The 22,148-nt window shown below is 38.4% G+C and overlaps 1 long non-coding RNA gene across 1 annotated transcript in view; it reads left to right on the top strand.

Annotated features, from left to right (window-relative positions):
- Positions 1 to 10,631: 10,631 nt before the first annotated feature.
- Positions 10,632 to 22,148, top strand: part of LOC132659449 (uncharacterized) — a 42,312-nt gene continuing 30,795 nt past the window's right edge. The window contains exon 1 of the long non-coding RNA XR_009599937.1: positions 10,632 to 10,764. This is a non-coding gene — a long non-coding RNA (uncharacterized LOC132659449). The remainder of the gene's footprint in view (positions 10,765 to 22,148) is intronic.

Genomic DNA, 22,148 nt, shown 5'->3' with positions numbered 1-22,148 from the left:
GAACCAGAACTGCCTTATGACCCAGCAATCCCACTGCTGGGCATACACACCAAGGAAACCAGAATTGAAAGAGACACGTGTACCCCAATGTTCATCGCAGCACTGTTTATAATAGCTAGGACATGGAAGCAACCTAGATGTCCATCAGCAGATGATTGGATAAGAAAGCTGTGGTACATATACACAATGGAGTATTCAGTTCAGTTCAGTCGCTCAGTCATGTCCGACCCTTTGCGATCCGATGAATCACAGCATGCCAGGCCTCCCAGTCCATCACCAACTCCCGGAGTTCATGCAGACTCTCGTCCAACGAGTCAGTGATGCCATCCAGCCATCTCATCCTCTGTCGTCCCCTTCTCCTCCTGCCCCCAATCCCTCCCAGTATCAGAGTCTTTTCCAATGAGTCAACTCTTCACATGAGGTGGCCAAAGTACTGGAGTTTCAGCTTTAGCATCATTCCTTCCAAAGAAATCCCAGGGCTGATCTCCTTCAGAATGGACTAGTTGGATCTCCTTTCAGTCCAAGGGACTCTCAAGAGTCTTCTCCAAAACCACAGTTCAAAAGCATCAATTCTTCAGCACTCAGCTTTCTTCACAATGGAGTATTACTTAGCCATTAAAAAGAATACATTTGAATCAGTTCTAATGAGGTGGATGAAACTGGAGCTTATTATATAGAGTGAATTAAGCCAGAAAGAAAAACACCAATACAGTATACTAACACATATATATGGAATTTAGAAAGATGGTAATGATAACCCTGTATACGAGACAGCAAAAGAGACACAGATGTATAGAACATTCTTTTGGACTCTGTGGGAGAGGGCAAGGGTGGGATGATTTGGGAGAAGGGCATTGAAACATGTATCATATATGAAATGAATTGCCAGTCCAGGTTCGATGCATGATACTGGATACTTGGGGCTGGTGCACTGAGACGACCCAGAGGGATGGTACGGGAAGGGAGGAGGGAGGGGGGTTCAGGATGGGGAACATGTGTATACCTGTGGCAGATTCATGCTGATGTATGGCAAAACCAATACAACATTGTAAAGTAATTAACCTCCAATTAAAATAAATAAATTTATATATTTTTAAAAATCCAGAAAGCATAAAACCAAAACAAATATTACATAGGTATTATAAATCGTGATCTTGGGGGGATAAAAGAGTAAGGAGCTATTGTTCAATGGATACGGAGTTTCGGTTTTGCAAGATGAAAAGAGTTGTAGTGATGGCTGCACAACAATGTGAATCTACTTAATGCCAATGAACTTAAAAACTCTCTAAGATGTAAAATTTATGTGTTGGGTTTCTCAGGTGGTGCTAGTGGCAAAGAACCCACTTGCCAATACAGGAGATGTAAGAGACATAGGTTTGATCCCTGGGTTGGCAAGCTTCCATGGAGAAGGGAATAGCAACCCACTGCAGTACTCTTCCCTGGAAAATTCCCATGGACAGAGGAGCCTGGCAGGCTACAGTCTATAGGGTTGCAAAGAGTCAGACACAACTGAAGCAACTCAGCATCAACCACGCATGTTATATGTACTTTAACCCCAAATTTTGAAATGTTCATTCTTTGAAATGTTTGAACTCTAGGGAAATAGGACTAATTACTAAGAGTCTTGTTCCATAAGGTAGCTCTTTACATTTGCCTGTATAGTTACAATGGACTTTGATTTAAAAAACTTCAATGACCTGGAAACATGCTCATGATGTAACATGAAAGTAGGTGGGGGAAGCAACATATAAAACCATAGAGAATAATAGCACAGATTTTTTTCCTTAAAAATTTGTGCAAGGACTTGTTAGAGGTTGGGGGAAAAAGGCACCAAAATAATAGTGGTTAGTTCTTGATCAAGGGTCAGCAAAAATGTTCTCTAAAAAGCTAGATGGTAAATATTTTAGGCTTCATGGCACACAAAAGGTCTCAGCTGCATGTTCTTCTTTGCAGGCACACGAGGTGAAGGTATTTACAACCCTTTAAAAATGTAAAAAACACTCAGCTCAAGGGCATACAAAAACAGGCCTTAGGCAGGATTCAACTCTGACTGACTCTAAAATGTCAGAGGTATGGGTAATTTTAATTTCCTTCTGTTTTTTCTACATTCTCAAAATATTACACTATGGACACACAGCACATTTCTATAACAGAAAAATAAAACAGCAATATGTCATGATTTTAAAGATCTCCTCGTATTCTGTGTGTAGTCTTTTTTTATCCTGAGCAGCTCATAAAATTAGGAGAGTATGACTATTATCTGTTATTCTCAAGGAAACTACTCAAGGTCTGAAAACCTCTTCCAAGAAGATGGACAATACTAAGGGAGAAGAAAATTACACATTCAGACAGAATCTGTAGTGAGACTCCCTTTTGTTAATTCTATTTGTTTGCCTCTTGTGATTCTATGAGGAAAAGGAAAGACGGTTAGATGCCACCTTTGAAGTGAGGCTGTGATGTAACCAAGAGACTTCAAGTTCTGCCTGGAAGATCTCAACCTCTGAAATAATAATGCCACCATGTCCGCAGGGCTTAGTTATAGGTAGTGGACCAGCTCCCTGGTGTTTGCCTATGGGAAGGAAGCCATGTGAGGTCAGGAACCCTGGACTACGACTAGGCATGAGTTCTTTCATTGGCAGAGGAATAAAAGCAATGGGCATAACATCTGATTTCAGCTTAGCCTTGCCTTTCACAATAAAAAATGGTCAAGGAAGTAAGCCAGAAAAACAAACAGCTCTCTATCTATGGGGTTATGAAAATGTTCTTTCATTGTGATCAGAATACAGGGAGTCAGTTTTACTTCAGAGAGGGGCATCATCTCTAATTTTGAAAATCTCTTGCAGGTCAAGGTTCTTTCTAATTATTCCAATACAAGTAATCAGAAATTCTTGTATCCTGGAACTGAAATTCTTATGTTTGCCAACCAAGTTTTACAGAAGAGTATTCCTGAGTATCTGAGTTCCATGAAAGGAAAATGTGACAGGGATGGAATTCTTTATTTGAGAGCCCTTGGGAACATGGGAGTGGCTTCATGGCGATGCTAACCAGATGGAGTCAGAACCTCCCTATATTTCCTCTGCAGCAGCACAAGGTTTAGTAACAGCTAAGAGTAAGGAGCCACTTGACTCAGAAGATAACTAAGCATTTTACTCACAGGTTCACCGACCCTTTGTAATACTAATCACAAGTAATAATCATCATAAACAAATAATAGAGAAGGTACTTATCTAGCATACCAGGTTTGTGGAGTTTTGGCTTGGTAATTAATTCTTATTTTTTCAAGGTGCTAACAAGCCCAAGCTCGCTGTGCTCACTGCATGACAGGCCAATGAATCTGAGAGACGAGGGGTTGAGGCAAGGAAGAAACATTAATCGGGGAGCCCGCTGACCCAGAAGATGGCAGGCTAGCACCTCAAAATAACCATCTTATCGGGGTCTGGATGCCAGGTTCTTTTATAGATCAAAGATGAGGCGAGATGAAGAAACAAAGTAAAAAGGCCATTAATGTTCCAAACAACTAGAACAGCAAGCCTTAAGCAGGGGATGTGATAATGTCTTCCTTCCTGCCATCTACAGGTGGACAGGGTTCTGAACAAGGCACTTTAGAGTCAAGCAGAGGGGCAGGGTTCTCTGAGGCAGGCCACTCTGTACAATTATAAAAACAAAAGTAGTGAAAAGCAAGTCAAAGAAACAGTTCCAACACAGAGTCAGAATTGGCTTCTTCTCTGCAACAAAAGGAGATAAGGAGAACCACCTGACATAGCTTCCACACCATCCCTGCTATGGTCTGAATGTTTATGTTCCCCCAAAATTCATATGCTGACATCCTATTTCTCAATGTAATGGTACTGGGAAATGGGATTTGGGGAGGTACTTTTGTCATGAGGGGAGAATCCTCATGAATGAAATCTGCCTCATGAAATAAGCCCCAGAAAGATTCTCACCCTTTACCACCATGTGAAAAATCCCTACCCTTTTTATACTTAGTGAGAAGTCACCAGCTATAAACCAGAAAGCAGGCCTTCATCAGAACTTAAGCCTCCTGGCACTTTAATCTTGGACGTTCCAGCTTCCAGAACTGTGAGAAATAATTTCTGTTGTTTCTAAGTCACTCCATCTGTTGTATTTCCTTGCAGGAACCCAAACAGACTCAGAAAACGACCTTGTGTGCTTTGGTTGCACATGATCTGCCCTGAGGGGAAAAAAAATAACTTTTGGAAATGCCACTGCAATCAGGGACTCTGACGAGAACTGTATTAATATATATTAATTAATGTATTAACTGTATTAATAGCTGCCATCCAAAGATGTTCTAATCTGTATTCCTCCTTGACCATTCTACCCATTCTATTAAAATAAACTCATAATGCTTTTAAAACACCCTGTTCTTGGCCTCGTGCTAACAGAACATTCCCTCTTGCCACTGCTCTTAAAAAGAGAGGGAGAGGAGGCAGTGTTGGAGGTGAACTTCAGCAAATGAATCAGAAGTGCCTGTGCTCCAGGAATCATGGGGCCAGGAAGGCTCCAGAGCACTGGGAACAGTCAAAGTGCAGTTGAATGGGCTGTACTCAGGAGTTTTACAGGCTCATTCACAATTTGGAAGTCATTATCTCAAGCACATCTCAAGTGGAAACCTCCTTCCCTGTAGTCCCTGTTTTTTTTTTTTTTTCACTGTGCTTTAAAGCTTTGAAAGAGAAGTCAGTTTTGCCAGAGACAGATACACCTACAGAATACACAGTGCTTTATTGCTCTTCTTTTCAATTAATCTTCCGTGTGCTGGCCTAGTGGGACCATTCTCTGGCGATGTTCCAGAGCACTCTTTGAGACTGACTCCCATCCACCTGTCATTGTTTCCTTGGTGGTTTCATTATTTCCCTCTGTTTTCCCTGGCAGCAGCAGCTCTATTAATTGAAGTCACTTGTTTGGTGGCATGTCCTCTCTTCCCCGAGAGGAACTGAAACTCCACGTGCTGCTCTGTTGCCAGCTCACCACTGTCTGCATTTGCACTTGACTACAGAAGAGGAGGACAGTGTCAGTCTGAATCCAAATTGATCTTGCTGGGGGTCTGCAGAAACTGCAACTGCAGCAAATGCATACATACTGCCACATCATAAGTGTGCCTTAATTTAGACAAACTGAAGTGTGGAAAAGTATAATTTAGGAAACGGAAAAATCTGAGATGATGGTTCTTAGAAGCATAATTTTTTAGATAAAAGCAAACTTGGAAGCCACTTAATTCAACCCTTTATTGAACGCATGATTCCTTCCTATAATAAAATCACCTATAAGTGGCTCTCATGATAATATTGGGAGCATTCAGTGATTAGCATGTTCTCTCAAGAAGTAGTTCATGCCATTTTCAGAGAGATAATAAAATTTCTCCCATATATTCAGCCAAAATCTATTCCCTTATTTAACTTCTTTACTTGAATATTCATACCTTCAACTATAAAAAATTCAATTTCCTACCCCAAACTTCAACTATTTTTAGACAACTATAATAATCCATAAGTACTCTTTTCTCCAAGCAATATATCCTCAGTATTTCCAACCTTTCCTTATACCATCATGATGTCTAGATATTTCCTTCCTTCCTTACTGGTTGTTTCTTTCTTCTTTGACAAAATTGCCTCTCCTAAAGGTGTGGATCCCAGAACTGAACCAGTAAGCTAAATGCTGAGCGTAGAAGGAATTTGTCATATCCCATAAAAGACAGAAAATATTAAAATATATGAACAGCATGTCCTTCCCTAGCAATAATACTTAAAATGTAAACTCCCCATTCAAAAGACAGAGAGTGGCTGAATGAATTTTTAAAAATCAATACATTGTTTATAAGAGATTCTCTTTAGATTTAAGAACATACACAGGCTGAAAGGAGGGGAAAATATCCCATGTAAATGCTAACCAAAAGAGTAGAGACAGTCATACTTACATCAGACAAAATAAATTTTAAGTCAAAACCCATCACAAGAGAAAAAAAAAATACATTGCATAATGACAAAAGGGTCAAATTACCAGGTAGATATAAAGCAAATATTGACAAACTGAAAAGAAAAATAGATAGTAACAAAATGATAGATTTCAATATCTTGATTTCAATAATGGCTAGAAATCCAAACAGAGGATCAAAAAAAGACATTAGAAAACATCTTAATGCAAGGGAAAAAAAAAACACCCCACAACATAACAAAATTTATGGGATGCAGCAAAAGCAGTACTATGAGGGAATTTTACAACAACAAATACATTGAAAAAGTAGACAGATCTCAAATAAATAACCTAAATCTACATCTCAAGGAACTAGAAAAAGAAGAACCAAGTAAACCTAAAATGAGCAGAAGAAAGGAAATAATATAGATTAGAGCAGATATGCATGAAACAGTAAGCAGAAAAAACATTGAGTTTTTTTTTAAGATCAACAAAATTGACATAATTTTAGCTAAACTAACTATGAATAAAAGAAGAAGACTCAAATAAAATCAGAAAGGAAAAGAGGAGACATTTTATTTTGGCTTAGGGACCAAATGTCTCATGGAACCAAATGTCTTATGGATGTTTTGAACAGGACCAAATGTCAGCTAGCCAAGAATGAACACCAATCCTTCTTAAACTCTTAAAAAAAAAAAAAAAAAAAAAAGAAGAAGGGAGGAAATACTTTCAATGGCATTTTATGAGACCAGCATCACTCTTAATACTAAAGCCAGATGATACTATAAGAGAAGAAAACTACAAATCAATATCCCTGATAAATACATATGCAAAAATCCTCAACAAAATACTAGCAACAATTGAATTCAGTAGCACTTTTTATGAGGATAATATAACATGAACAAGTGAGATTTATCCTGGGATGCAAAGATAGTTCAACATATAAAAACCAATCAATAAGATACACCACACTAACAAAACAAAGCTTAAAAATCACAACATACCTCAATACATATTAAAAAAGCATTTGACTAATTGAACATCACTTCATTATATTAAACAGTTTGGGCTCCCAAATCACTGCAGATGGCAATTGCAGCCATGAAATTAAAAGACACTTACTCCTTGGAAGGAAAGTTATGACCAACCTAGATAGCATATTCAAAAGCAGAGACATTACTTTGCCAACAAAGGTCTGTCTAGTCAAGGCTATGGTTTTTCCAGTGGTCATGTATGGATGTGAGAGTTGGACTGTGAAGAAAGTCGAGCGCTGAAGAATTGATGCTTTTGAACTGTTGTGCTGGAGAAGACTCCTGAGAGTCCCTTGGATTGCAAGGAGATCCAACCAGTCCATCCTAAAGGAAATCAGTCCTGGGTGTTCATTGGAAGGACTGATACTGAAGCTGAAACGCCAATATTTTGGCCACCTCATGTGAAGAGTTGACTCATTGGAAAAGACTCTGATGCTGGGAGGGATTGGGGTCAGGAGGAGAAGGGGACGACAGAGGATGAGATGGCTGGATGGCATCACCAACTCAATGGACATGAGTTTGGATGAACTCCGGGAGTTGGTGATGGACAGGGAGGCCTGGCGTGATGTGATTTACGGGGTCACAAAGAGTCGGACACGACTGAGCGACTGAACTGAACTGAAAAAAGCTATGGATAGCTGGAAACTGTTCAGTTGCTAAGTTGTGTCTGACTCTTTGCAACCTCATGGACTGCAGTGCACGAGGCTTCTCTGTCCTTCACTATCTCCCTGAGTTTGCTCAAACTCATGTCCATTGAGCCAGTGATGCCATCCAACCATCTCTTCCTCTGTCACATCCTTCTCTTCCTGCCCTCAATCTTTCCCAGCATCACGATCTTTTAAAATAAGTCACTTCTTCGAATCTGGACTTCCCTGGTGTCTCAGATGGTAAAGCGTCTGTCTACAATGTGGGAGACCTGGGTTTGATCCCTGGGTTGGGAAGATTCCCTGGAGAAGGCAAACTCCAGTACTCTTGCCTAGAAAATCCCATGGATGGAGGAGCCTGGTGCAGGCTATTGTCCATCGGGTCGCAAAGAGTCGGACACAACTGAGCAATTTCACTTCACTTCAAATCAGGTAGCCAAATATTAGGGATGAGCTTCAGCATGAATATTTAAGGTTGATTTCCTTTAGGACTGACTTGTTTCATCTCCTTGCAGTCCAAGGTACTCTCAAGAGTCTTCTCCAGCATGACACTCTGAAAGCATCAAATCTTTGGCGCTTAGCCTTCTTTATGATCCAACCCTCGTATCTGTACATGACTACTGGAAAAATCATAGCTTTGACTACATGGACCTTTGTCGGCAAAGTAATGTCTCTACTTTTTTAATATGCTGTCTAAATTTGTCATTGCTTTTCTTCCAAGGAGCAAGCATCTTTTAATTTCATGGCTGCAGTTGCTGTCTGCAGTGATTTTGGAGTCCAAGAAAATGAAATCTGTCACTGCTTCCACTTTTTACCCTTCTTTTTGCCATGAAATGATGAGACTGGATGCCATGATCTTCTTTTTCTGAATGTTAAGCTTTAAGTTTGCTGTTTCACTCTGTTCTTTCACCCTCATCAAGGGGCTCTTTATTTCCTCTTTGCTTTCTGCCATGAGAATGTTATCATCCACCCGCATATCTGAGATTATTGATATTTCTCCCAGCAATCTTGATTCTAGCTTTTGATTCATGCAGTCCAGCATTTTGCAAGATGTACTCTGCATATAAATTAAATAAGCAGGTGACAATATACAGCCTAGCCATATTCCTTTCCCAGGAAGTAACCTCAACATAAAAAGTGCAATATATAAATAGTTCATAGCCATCATATTCAGATGAAAAACTGAAAGATTTTTAAGACAAGGATGCCCACTCCTGTCACTTCTATTCAACATAGTCCTGAAAGGTCTAGTCAGAACTGTTAGGCAAGAAAAAGAAATAAAAGGCCTCCAAATGAAAAGGGGGAAGTAAAATTATGTCTGTTCACAGATGATACAATCTTACATATTTTGTTGGTGTTTAGTCGCTAAGTTGTGTCTGATTCTTTTGCAACCCCATAAACTGTGGCTCACTAGGCTCCTCTGTCGATGGGATTTCCCAGGCAAGAATACTTCAGTGGGTTGCCTTTTCTTTCTCTAGGAATCTTCCTGACTCAGGAATCGAATTCTCATCTCCTGCACTGGGAGGCAGATTCTTCACCACTGAGTCAACAGGGAAGCCCAGTCTTACATACAGAAAACTCTATGAATAGGAAATAAGCCCTTGCTGCTGCTGCTGCTGCTGCTGCTGCTGCTGCTGCTAAGTTGCTTCAGTCATGCCTGACTCCATGCGACCCCATAGGCGGCAGCCCACCAGGCTCCCCCGTCCCTGGGATTCTCCCCTTACCAGACACCAAATCTGCCAGCGCCCTGATCCTGGACTTCTAAACCTCCAGAATTGTTAGAAATAAATGTTTGTTAATTAAACCACCCAATCTATGGTATTTCAGTTATAGCACTTCTAACTGATGAAGACACCCAGTATACAAAAAAAAAAAAAAAAAAAAAATAACAAGTGTTGACAAGTATATGGAGAAACTGGAACCCTTATTCACTGTTGGTGGCAATGTAAGATGATACAGCTACTACAGAAAACAATATGGAAATTTTTATAAAGTTAAAACTAGAACTGGGAATTCCTTGGTGGTCCAGTGGTCCAGATTCTGCACCTCCACTGCAGGTGTCAGGGATTCGATCCCTGATCAGGGAACTAAGATTCCTCATGCAGTGCACTGTGGCCAAAAAGAAGAAACAGGACTATCATATGATCCAGCCATCCCACTTCTGAGTACATATCCAACAACACTGAATTCAGTATCTTGAAAAGATATTTGCAATCCCATGTTCATTGCAGCACTATTCATAACAGCCAAGCAACACAAATGTTCATTGACAGACAAATGGATAAATAAAATGCAATATATACATACAATGGATTGTTACTCAGCCATAAAAAAAGGAGAAAATCCTGTCATATGCTACAACAGTAATGAACATTGAAGACATTATGCTAAGTGAAAGAAGTCATTTCACAGAAGGACAAACACTGCATGATTCAACTACCTGAAGTGGTCAGGCTTACTGAACTAGAAAGTAGAATGGTGGTTGCCAGGAGCTGGGGGAGGAGGAAATAGGGAGTTGTTCAATGGGTATAAAGTTTCAGTCATGCAAGATGAAAAGTTCTAGAGAACTGCTGTACACCATCATGTCTATAGTTAACAATACCCAGAAAACTTAAAATTTGTGAAGAAGGTAAAGCTCATGTTATGTGTTTCTTTAACCTCAGTAACAGTAATTTTTGAAAGCCGACCTTGCACGCATTCCATGGATATCAATATCCCTGGCAAACAGAGAAACCTGTACAAGGAAAAACAGAACTACCCAAGTTTATGGATATACCAGACTTTGCAAATAATCATGCCATTCAGCAGCCCATTCATGGTCTTTAGAGTATCTAATAGCTTTGTAAAAGTGTTCATGGGTGAAAAAGAAGGAAGCACATACAGTCCAGCTGTCTCAAGAGAGTCTTCAGCTTTCAGGAATGAAGTCACACATTCACAGCTGCTTCCTGTTTTTTCAAACACCTTCCCCACCTTCTGCACATCAAGCAAGCATGCTGCAAAACGTGAGCCCAACAGGAAGCTGCCTGCAAATTCAGGTAGCTTTTCTGCATCTAAAAGAGGTCTTGAAGATACCTTCAGAGAAATGCCAGCAAAAGTTGTAGTCATTTGGGGAAGAATGAGTCTGGAAAACAAATACACAGTGGACTAGCACCAAGAGGGTAAGAATATTCTTCTGTGCAAATGCTCTCTGCAAGTTACATTTTAAACAAATAAATGTGTTTTCCTTTAGGTTTTTGGCTCCTGTGGGTGAAATTAGGAAAACTCCCTGCAGGGAGTGGGGAGTGTCTATCATTTCTCTGATGGAAGGGAGGGAGAAGTAGGAGGAACTCTGTGGTGGAGAGAAGGAAGAAGGCCTTCATGGCCAGAAAACCCCAACTGAGCTCAGGGGAAGGATCACTTGAAGGATTTTTCTGTTTCAGGAAGCTCACAAACTTTCCTGGGATTTCAGAACCACCACCTTGAGATATGCGTGTAGAGCTGATTAGACTGCATAGTGTTCACAGTAAGCTTTGATAGAGCAATTCTGGAGAACGTCATCTTAACATGGTCACAGGTAGACTAGCTGGACTGAGAATGCAGGCTGCATACTCAGCTTTCAAATAGATTCAGTGAAATAGTTCAAAGTGATGAGTGTCAGGCCTCATAGAGGGGCTGACTAATCTTGGGTAATAGATTGATTTTTTTGATATAATTAAAATTCAAAATGCAGGAAATTAGTAACTTCTGATAGCAGTACTTGTTCAGCTCCCAGTATGTGTTCTTACAGTTTGCTTTTGCTTGGTTCCTTTTTTTTTTTCAATCCATACTGCCAAATTAGGTTAAACTGTAAAAAATGCTTTTATTAAACTGACTTTGATTTTTTTCCTGAAATGAAATTAAAATCAATAACCACAAAGGTAAGCTTCTTCCAGTTAATTGGTTAAAGGGTTAGATAGAATTTTCTTCTGCTGGGATACAAACCACTATCTATAATCTATACTGGTCAAAACTGGTCCATGTACATCTTAAAGAAGACCACCCTTAACAGTGAGTTAAAGGAAAAAAACTATATAACAAACAAAAATTATCTAATACATTTTATTTGGAAAATTTTATACATCTAAGAGTTTGGAAAAAAAATTGATTTTTTTTTAACTGTAAAATCTGTTCTACACAAGAATTGCTTTCTCTTCCAGCTGACTCATGTAGCTTGGAAGAGCACCATGTCACTGTAGGTGAACATCTACTGAGGATCTCACCATGTAAATGCTGTAGATTTTAAAAAGTTCTCTTCTTGAGGAAACTGATGTCCTCTCAGGGCATAGATGTTAACAGTAGAAAAATCACCAAATAATGACAAAGGCAGCCTGGATTCTAGTCTTGGTTGTCCCATCTAGGTTTCAATTCTCTCATTAGCAAAATGAGGGAGTTGAATTAGGTATTTACTGAAACCCCTTATAGCTTTAAAATGTATTGCTTCTTAGGTTAAAAAAAAAAACCTGGAATAAAATATGTCATGCGCTAAGTGTCAGATGAGTTGTTATAATGGGTCTGAGAAGGAAGACACTGTATTAGGCTGGAATAACTGGGAAGAACTCTGCAGGACTGAGAACACGGGCAGGGTCTGGAAAATGGACAGAACCTATGAAGGCAGAGAAGAGGAGCAGGAGCTCACTGGCTCACTCAGGAGAGTGGGGGATGCTTGAATGTGGCTAAATTAACACAGACCCCCAGATTCACCTCTGAGTGCTAGAGAAAAATCCTCTTTCTTGCTGCTCTGACATTCTCCACTATTCTCTTTATCCTCAAATTCTTGGTGCTCTTCCTTTTACTATATGATAACATCCTAGATCCTGCATTTTTTGAGGATTTGATGTTAGCTGATAAACACTCCCTCAATTTTCCCTACCACTTCATCTCAAATTATTCTATATTTTCACTGAGGTACCTGCATAGCTTGCATTTAAAAGGTGTTTATTATGAGCTTGGTCCTTACATGTATGGGATCACCTAATCTTTTCAACAACTTTACGAGGTAAATACTATCAACTCTGTTTTACAGATGAATAAGATGCGTGCCCAAGATCACTCAGCCAGTAAAGAACAAAAACAAGGATTTAAATTTAGGTAGTCTCACACAGATGGCCAACAAACACATGAAAAGAAGCTCTAAATCATTAATTATTAGAGAAATAAAAGTCAAAGCCACAGTGGGGTGTCACCTCACGCTGGTTAGAATGACCATCATCAAAAACATCTACAAACAGTAAATACTGTAGAGTGTGTGGAGAAAAGGGAACCCTCTTACACTGTTGGTGGGAATGTAAGTTAACACAGAAACTACAGAGAACAGTACAGAGGTTCCTTAAAAAACTAAGAATAGAACTACCATATGACCAAGCAATCCCACTACCAGACATATACCCAGAGAAAACCATAATTCAAAAAAATATACACTCCAATATAATCTGCAGCATACTTAAAAAATACCCAAGACATGGAAGCAACCTAAATGTCCATCAACAGAGGAATGGATAAAGAAAATGGGGTACATAGACACAATGGAATATTCCTCAGCCATAAAAAGTAATGAAACTGCATCATTTGCTGAGACGTGGATGGGCTTAGAAACTGTCTACAGAGTGAAGTCAGAAAGAGAGAAACAAATATCATATATTAAATGCATATATATAGAATAGAGAAAAATGGTATAGAGAGTCTTATTTGCAAAGCAGAAATAGACACACAGACATAGAGAACAAACATATGGATACTAGGGGGAAAGGCAGTGTCAGGGGGACAGAGATGGGTAGGATGAATTAAGAGATTAGGACTGACATATATATATATACTACTGTGTATAAAATAGATAGCTAACGAGAACCTACTGCATATCACAGGGAACTCAGTTCTCTGCAGTGACCTAAATGGGAAGGCAATCAAAAAAAGAGGAGATATATGTATATGTATGACTGATTCACTTTGCCGTACAGCAGAAACTGACACAGCAATGTAAATAACTATACTCTGACAAAAATAAATAACATTTAGGTAGTCTCAGTTCACAGTCTGCATTCTTTCCCTGATCCTGAAGGGAAGTGGGGGAAGGAGTGAGTGAGTGTGTGTGTGTGTGTGTGTGTGTGCGCGTGCGTCTGTGCATGTGTGCACATGCAAGCATGTGTTCATGTATATGGAGGCTAGAGGATTTGAACGTAGTTCTGTATATATTATTTGACATTCAGTACTAATCTATCCCTTCTACCTCTGAGTTCTATCCTATCCTTACTCACCTATTCAAGAACCTTGTATCAGTTAGCTTTTGCTGTGTAACAAACCGCTTCAAAATTTAGTATCTTAGAATAACCACCATACATCATTGCTCACAAGTCTAAAGGTAAACCAGATATTTCTTCTAAGAAGACCCAGGCTGGGCTGATTTCAGCTGTATTTACTCACACCTCAGTGACCAGCTGGAGGCTTGTCTGGAACTGGATAGTCTAAAATAGCTTTATTCACATGTCTGTAAATTGGACTGATGTCACTAGGGTGATAAAATTGGCTAGGCCACGTATTACTCATCATCCAGAAGTCTAGTTTGGGACTATTTATGTGTTAGAAATTGCAGGATGCCCCTAAAGGCCACAAAATAGAGCAAGCTCCTGTGGACAAGCACTTTACAAGTCTCTTTTTGCATTACAAGGGTTATCGTCCTATTGGTCAAGCAAAGTCATGATAAGGTCTAGAGTCACTCAGGCGTGTGAAGCAAAAGGAGCCACAACTACAGAAGCCTATAGACTCTGATGCACTAACTATATGCAGCACCCCTGCTCTCCCATCTGTCCCTTTCCACTGGCTCCTTCCCTCCACCTACCAATTCGGAGAAATCTATCCTGTTCTAGAAAACCTCCCTTCAATTTCATTATCCCCTGATATATACTGTATCTGAGTCCATGACTGCTAGGGATTGAATGTATAACTGAAAATTCCCTGAATTAATTTCCACATAGGACACATGATAATCAAAGGATAAGTAGTTTTAAAATGTGTAATAATCACAGCAATTGTAAAGAACTCAGACAAACAAAAAACTTTTTCAAGAAGGACTATTGTTTTATGGTGATAATAAGAAAGAAGACTGGCTTTTAGTTGGTTATATTTCTGTTTTTACATTCACTACTGACAATGCACCCCTTTATTATGTATGCAGAAGATAAATTTTCCCATTGCCCTGCCCTTGTACACCTATGCTCCAGAATCTCTCTCCTAAGTCTTAGAAAGGATGCAAGACATTTAACCTTGAAGTAACTCATTAAGTTAAAATAGAAACAAAAAAAATACCTATTTTATCTCTGGCTTTCCCTGAACTCCACTGGACGGGATATATACTTTTAGCTTTTTAAGTTGTTATATAACCTATACAACTGGTCTGTGTCTCCTCGGAAGTTTGTGTTTCCATATGTCCACATCCATGTCTATATGAAGTATTTTAAACCTTTTCAATTTAATAGGTTTTGCTGTTGTTCAGTCACCAAGTCATGTCTGATTCTTTGCAATCCATGAACTGCAGCACCTCAGGCTTTCCTGTCCCTCACCATCTCTTAGAGGTTGCCAAAGTTCATGTCCATTGAATTGGTGATGCCATCCAACCATCTCATACTCTGTTGCCCTCTTCTCCTTCTGCTTTTAATCTTTCCAAGTATCAGGGTCTTTCCCATTGCGTCAGCTGTTTGCATCAAGTGGCCAAAGTACTGGAGCTTCAGCTTCAGCATCAGTCCTTCCAAAGAGTATTCAGGGGTGATTTCCTAAAGATTGACTGGTTTGATCTCCTTGCTTTCCAAGGTACTCTCAAGAGTCTTCTTCAACACCACAGTTCAAAAGCATCAGTTCTTCAGTGCTCTACCCTCTTTATTGTCCAGCTTTACCATCGGTACATGACTACTAGAAATACCATCAATAGGTATACAACAGTATGTAAGATTTTATTTGCATTTCCAGGCTATAAGAGCCTTGTATGCTGCATTTTACAGAATACCAAGGTGAGGTTTTTCTTTTATTTCTCTTGCTACATCCCCCATCTAACTTCTTTTAGTACTAATCTAATTCCTTTTAGTTCATGATATTTTGGTTGACAAATTAGTCACCATTTTTCTCTGGGTAAATATATCTCAAAGCAAGTGTTTGCTTCTCACAGTAAGAAAAGGTAAATTGTTTGTATAAGTAGAGGTAATCTCTCTGTGTCAGTTTTAAGACTTAGAAAACATCTCTTGGCTTCCTAATTTTCTTTTCCTTTAGTCTCCCCACTAGTTGATAACCACCACAAACAGCCAGAATACTGCATGTAAGTTTGTATCTGTGATATTTGCAGCTTGGCTTAAGAAAATGAATTAGCTGAAAACCTGACAAAGATATCCTCTAGTCATTTTCTTGCCCGTGTACCATGGTGAGGGGTTTCAGACACAGACAGGACTCCATTGGACTTGCATCACTTTGATGAAGCTCAGATAAGCAACTAGGTTCTGGGGTCTTTTATAAAAAAGGATTTATTTTTCCTTATTTTTTAATTCCAGGATTTCATTGGGCAGACGAAGGTTTTTATTTTTTTAGAAAATCTCCCTGTCTTATGCAGTTCATGGTGTACTTTCCTCTCTTATTCAGATAAGATTTGGAAGAGCAATCTGGTGTTCATCTCAGTGAAAGCATCAAAATATCTTTGTCATATCATTAAATGGAACATTATGTAGTTACACAACATCATAAAGCTTTCTTAAAAGGTCATTGAAGACTCTTAAATGATCCAAAAAATGTTCATGAGTTCAGTCAGTGGAAATAAACTACAGATCTATATATGCATGTCAATATTAGTTATGTCTCCATTTTGAAGTCTATTTATCTAGGTAGCTACTTAGACAAAGAAAGTATACCAAACTATTAACAATGAGTGAAGATATTTTAAATTATTAAATACCTAAAATATAGTTATGCTTTTCAATAGTTCTATCATGAACATGTATTATTTTTGTAATCCAAAATGATTAGAACAAAAAGCACTTATGTAAAAAGGATGATATTTCAAAATTCTAAGAAGATTTTTTTTTTTTTTGGCCTCACAGTGAAGCTTGTGGGATCTTAGTTCCCCAACCAGGGGTTGAACCTGTGCCCTGAGCAGTGAAAGCACAGGAATACCAGGGAATTCTCCTAGGAAGACTTCATCTTACAATAGAAGCTTCGATGAAGAAATTTAATATACATAATCATTTTCCTTTTAGGTTTCTTGATCTTAATGATAGTTTGAGAGAATAATAATGGAATTGTAACTTTCCAGATATGATTTGTAAACATACATTCAGTAAATTCAGACATGTATAGGCAAGTCTGGTAGCTTGCCGGCATCTATTTGCATGAAAGACAGAGGGTCTTGGTAATGTCGTTATTTTCTTGTAGTTGATGTAGTCATGCACCACCATGTCCTCCAAAACCCCACCCATTGTGGCATGAAAAAATATTTTAACTTCCCAAGCACAGGGCGACATTTCAGCTGGGGAAGGCACTCATCATTACAGGAGAACTGGAGGACACAGCTGAGTAGAGAATGTCCTTGAGGCTTGGCTACACCTTCATACAGTGGCAACAAACTTCTTACCCCACCCTCAGAAAAGTGTCATGGCTCTCAGGAGAGGAAGCTAGGAAAGAGAATGTGTTAAATAAACGCTGTCTTAACCAGTGTTGATGCAATGCAAATAGGCTGCAGGGCACCCAGTTTCATTAGTATACACCAAAACATCATTATACCCATCTGGTAGGGAAAGAGGGACAGCAGATGAGTGATGTCATCATAAATTCATTTCTTGGATCAACAAATTTTGAGATTTAAAGGAAAATATATGCTTTACCCTAACTTGTTACAACTCCCATATACAATTTCCTAAGACAAGGGGAAGAATTAAAGCATGTATTTATAAAGTGATAACACTTCTTAAATAGTGTCTAGCACTATGCTAGAAATTGTAGAGCCTAAAGAAATAAGGCACTTCCTGAAAAGAATCTTAGGATCTTATTTAGGAGATAAAACAGACATATACACAGCACACAAACAACACTACATGTTCCAGGAGGTGTAGCAGAGTGAAATATAGATAAAGGAAGTGGTCTGTGACAATTTAATAGGTACTCTGTTTAGGCTCCTCTAAAGGTCAATCTAAGTTCCTTTTATTACTACTTGTGTCTAAGGTACAAGGGACAATTACATAACTTCTGTATGCCTCAGTTTCTTTATCTGTAAAATGGTGAAACTAAATCAGCTTCATAAAAAATCTGTATATAATATGCTTATGTCTAACAGACATAAATAATACCTCAATAAATAACACCTCCTATTACTACCAAATGCCAAGAAAAATAGTTCAGAGAATACATCTGGTACTTGTTAAACACTGATTGCCAGAGAGGGACAAGACTTTTGACAGACAGTGATGCCTTTTAGAAATGGCAGTCAGATTTTCAAAGAAGATTTTCAGGTTTGCATTTTATAAAAGGCTGGGAAATACTCATCCCAATGACAACTTCAAATCATTCCCATATAGAAAAGAAAGTAAATGGTAAGAAAAAATGTCAGTTAATTATTTTCTTAAAAAAAAAAAAAAAACATAGATAACCGATTTGAGGCTTCTCTTTAAAGCTTGAAAAGTTCATGACAGTCCATGATGCTGACAATCCTGAGGATATTAAGCAAATCATTGCCCATTCAGGAAAGAACATATTCTAAAGTATATATATATGAGTATGAAGTAATTTTTTTGAAGTTATAAAACAATATTTCTTTATTCTTTCTCTCACTCAGCAATACATATTAAGTGCTCACCATTTGAGGGATGGTACAATCTGGAATCTAAATGACATAGTCTGTGCCTTCAAGAGCTTTTAAGACAGTCAATAAATAAGTGATTAAAAAGCAATGTGGCCAAGGTTAGCATGAGGCACTAAGGCTGGAAGGGATATACAACGCAGGGATCAGGATGGACGTCCCAGAGGAGATGCTGTCTAAATGGGATGCAGGAGGACAAGTACTGCAGGTACTTGAGTACTGCAGGTACTTGAGTACTGCAGGTACTTGAGTACTGCAGGTACTTGAGTACTGCAGGTACTTGAGTACTGCAGGTACTTGAGTACTGCAGGTACTTGAGTACTGCAGGTACTTGAGTACTGCAGGTACTTGAGTACTGCAGGTACTTGAGTACTGCAGGTACTTGAGTACTGCAGGTACTTCACTGTGGCTACAGTGCCCGTGCAGAAAACACGGGGTGACGCTGAGTGTGGAGAGTAAAGCAGAGGTCATGTAAAAGTGCTCTGCCTCTATCCTGAGACCAACATCCACGCACTGAAAAATTTAGGAAGGGGGATGGCATAAACTATTTTCATTTTTGAAAGATCATACTGGTTGCATGCTGGGAACATGTTGGAAGGTACACCAAGGCTGAGCTTTTATGGCTTTTATAGTTACAAAATCTTGTATAGTCTTCTGTGTCCACAGAATTGAGTGAAACTAAATGGAGACATTTGGGGAGTCCACCCTTGAGGAGAAAATATTATGCAGTGGTTAAAAGCACAGAATCTTGATTAAAAAGCAATAGTTTTGCCCACTGCTCTCTCTGTGACCTTAGGTTCATCTGTCTCTATCTCTGGTTTCAGCTTCTTTATTTTAATATGGGAATAAAATTATGTCTGTCTGTATTAGAATTGGTTGCTGCTGCTGCTGCTAAGTCACTTCAGTCGTGTCCGACTCTGTGTGACCCCATAGATGGCAGCACACCAGGCTCCGCCGTTCCTAGGATTCTCCAGGCAATAACACTGGAGTGGGTTGCTATTTCCTTCTCCAATGCATTAAAGTGAAAAGTGAAAGTGAAGTCGCTCAGTCATGTCCGACCCTCAGCGACATGGACTGCAGCCTTCCAGGCTCCTCCGCCCATGGGATTTTCCAGGCAAGAGTCCTGGAGTGGAGTGTCATTGCCTTCTCCGTAGAACTGGTTAACAAATAAATAAATGAACCAAATCTCAAATGCTTATTAACATGATAAAAATTTATTTCTGGTTCAAGTCAAGAAAAGGTACTAACTAAAATGATAAAATAAGTTAAAGGTAGCAGAACAAAAGCATTACATGCAAAAATTATTTTATAGATATATTATTTATAACTAGTTAGAAGACATATAAAAATTTTAATTTATAATAAGAAAAAGATTAAACACTTTGCAATAAACTCTAAATGAAAGGTGTAAAAACTCTATGAGGAAAGACATAGAGCTCCTGAAAGCTATGAAAAGAGACTTGAACAAATGAAAGACACTCCCAGTTTTTTAGGATTCGACATCATAAACTGCCAATTACCTAAGTTAATGAAAAATTTAACACAAAACCAACAAAAACATGAATAAACTTTTTTATGGAAGTGCATGCGTGGTAAGTCACTTCAGTTATGTCTGACTCTTTGCAACCCTATGGACTGTAGCCTGCAAGGCTCCTCTGTCCATGGGATTCTCCATGCAAGAATATTGGAGTGGGTTGCCATTTCCTCCTCCAGGGTATCTTCCCCACCCAGAGATCAAACTCATGCCTATTACGTCTCCTGCACTGGCAGGCAAGTTCTTTACCACTACTGCAGACAAACTAATATTTAAAAAATCATGTGGAAAAACAAACCCATGCAAGAATAGTCAAAAATACATTAAAAAGGAAAGGCAAGGAGGAAGTCTAGCTCAGTTATAAAACAATCTATAAAGTCGTCTAATTAAAACAGTGTGACATTGACACATGAATAGACAAGCAAAGAGAGTAGATCAGAAAGCCAAGAAATAAACTCAAGTGCATATAGAAACAGTATATGCTAAGGTGGCATCCCAAATTACTAGGAGAATATGGTAATTTTAATAGATTATTCCGGGACAGCAGAATAATCATTTGGAATAAAACAAATTTAGCTCTACATTTTACACCATGTATAAGTATAAACTCCAAAGGCGATAGGGATCTAATTTTTCTTTTAAATTTTAAGTGTTAGAAGAAAATATTGGTGAATTCCTCTTTTAGCCTTGGTGCAGGAAAAGATTCTTAACTATGACTCAATATTCAGAGACAATTAAAACAAACTGATAAATGACTATACAAAATAATTTTTCTGCATGATAAAAAATAAAGTCAAACACAACTAAAAAACTTGGAAAAATGTTTACAACATAGATTAAACTACAGATGAAGTACAAACACTGATGATAAAGAACTCTTAAAACTGAGAGAAAAAAAATTATCCATTAAAATGAGGAAAGATATAAACAGACAATTTGCAAAAAGAGTTGTAAAAATGACCTCTTAAGATAGAAAAAGATGTTCAGCCTCACTAATAATCACAGAAATACAAATTAAAACTATACTGAGACATTGTTATCAGACTGGTTACAATGAAAAAGTATGACAACACAGTCTGTAGGGATACAGGCATTCTCATACACAAACTGGCACAGTATTCTCAGAGGGAAATTTGGCAATATCTAAGAAAATCACATAACCCTTTACCCTTCAATTCAGCAAATCTACTTTGGGGAATTTACCCTGATATACCGCCAATAATCCAAAAATACACTTGCAAAGAGTTACTGATCACAATGCTGATGTTACAAAATATTGGGAACAATGTAATTATCTAAATACAGGAGAATAGTTAAATAAGTTATGTACATGTGAACAGTTGTGTAACAGACAAAAGTAGAAAAGGATTTCTATGAACTAACATGGATTGTTTTCCAAGATACATGAAATTAAAAAAGTCACCCCTCCCCCCAAAAAAAGTGCAAAAGAGTACCTTTTGTGTGTCACCTTTCATGAGAGAAAAGAAAGAAATAAAACAAACATTTATCTGCTTGTTTGCACCAAAAGAAACAGAAAAGATAACCCAGAAACTAATAAGTTAAGGGATAAGAGAGAGAGGCACTGAGTACAGATGTTATGGGGCAGAGGAAGGAGCAGTTCTCTGGGTACGACACTCCGCCATTCTGACTTTCAGAAACCATGACAGTACAAACACATGATTCAAGTCGAGCAGAAGGAGGGAAGAACCCAGAATATAATACAAACAATAACAAATGAGCCTAGCTCTATCACAGACTACACTGAAAGGAGTGGAAAACAACAAACCTAAATAAATGTTTGAATATCACTATCTTGATGATACACTCTGAGATTAAAGACTAAAGGCAAAAGGAAACATCTACAAACATCATACACTGTTAGTAAGTTCCTTCATTTACCAAAATGGCATGAGTTAGTAATTCTGAAATGAACTCACATACATTTTAGGATTGTTAAGATAAGTAAGTAAACTCTGAGTGATGAGAGGCAGATTTCTTACTATCAGAGAAAGGGGTTACAAATGAGGAAAAGAGGAAGGCTAGAATAAACCCTGGGGTGTTGGATTGGATTAAACGTAAAAACTCGTGATGATGGTAGATGATTGATAGAATCATACATAGATACATAGATTTAGATGATGTATATGTGTGCATGTTTCCACATACAC

Source organism: Ovis aries, chromosome 3 (assembly GCF_016772045.2).
Source record: "Ovis aries strain OAR_USU_Benz2616 breed Rambouillet chromosome 3, ARS-UI_Ramb_v3.0, whole genome shotgun sequence".
Classification (NCBI taxonomy): Eukaryota; Metazoa; Chordata; class Mammalia; order Artiodactyla; family Bovidae; genus Ovis; species Ovis aries.
Note: the sequence above shows the minus strand (reverse complement) of the source record. Positions and strands in the feature narration are given on the sequence as shown.